The sequence below is a fragment of the Tupaia chinensis genome, unplaced genomic scaffold (assembly GCF_000334495.1).
Source record: "Tupaia chinensis unplaced genomic scaffold, TupChi_1.0 Scaffold000541_1, whole genome shotgun sequence".
Taxonomy (NCBI): domain Eukaryota; kingdom Metazoa; phylum Chordata; class Mammalia; order Scandentia; family Tupaiidae; genus Tupaia; species Tupaia belangeri.
The window spans coordinates 1,303,081-1,304,290 of NW_006160054.1; positions in this window are offsets into that span (position 1 = coordinate 1,303,081).

Sequence of the window (1,210 nt, forward strand, 5' to 3'; positions counted from 1 at the left end):
TCTGTCTCTCTCTATCTTTCTGGCGAGCGCACATGCCCAATAGCAAAAACTTCTCAAAAAAAAAAATAAAAAAGAAAAGAAAAGACTACTTGACTACTTGATGGTATTCAACTTGATTGGTAAAGTGAATAATTTTTTTTTAAATATCAAATGTGGCTTTGTCCAAAGCAATGACACACATACTGGTAATAACCAGGTTTGGTCAGGCAAGCTGTGATGAAATTTTAATTCTCCAATACTATTAGTGGAAGTATAAGTCATGGGACCAGCAAATAGTACAATGGTTATATCGCTGAACTCCCATAATTGGCATGGTTCAAGTCCCAGACCCAGCAACTTCAACCTCACACCAGGCACATGGTGCATGCATGCCCAAGATCTTGAGAGGAGAATGGAGGAGAAGGGATTGAGGTCTGCCCATCCCTCCTGGGGGTTGATTCCTCACTTTCTGTCTGTCTCTCCAGCCAGTGCTCATGCCCTATAGCAAAAATCTCTCTATAAAGAGAAAGATTGGGACCAGCAGATGGCCTGGTGGTTAAGGTGCTGGACACTCCCACATGGCCAGCCATGGTTTGAGTCCTGAACCTGGAGACTTGCTTTCTTACTTTCTCTCTCTCCCTCACTCTCTGTGTCTTTCTCTGGTCAAATTAAAATGAATTTTAATGAACTCATAATAAAATGAATAAATCAAATTAAATAAATAATTCTTAAAAGAAAGGAAAATGTAAGTCAGCACAGTTCTTTGGGAAAGCAATATGACAGTACTTATGAAAATGTTAAATGTACATACCATTCAAAATAGCATTCTGCTTCTCTATAATACTTCTAAAACATTATATACATGTTCACAAAGAGTCTTATACATTCTAATTAATATAAAAATAATTTGGAAAGCATTTAAATGTTCATCAAAAGGAAGAAAATTTAAATAAATGTTGACTCTTCCATACAGTATATATGATCATGAAAAAAATGTGGTTGGACCAATGTATTCTGTCATAAAGCCATATTATAAAGCAAAAAAGTACATATCACTGAACAACACACGCAATGTGATTATGTAAACATTCTGCAAAACATTTTTAAAAAATTTTTTTGTTTGTTTTTTGGTCTTATTTTGTTTATTTTGTTTTGCAATAGGGCATATGCACTTGCTAGGGAGAGAGAGAGAGAGGGAAGGTGAGAAATCTTCCCCAGGAAAAATGGCCAT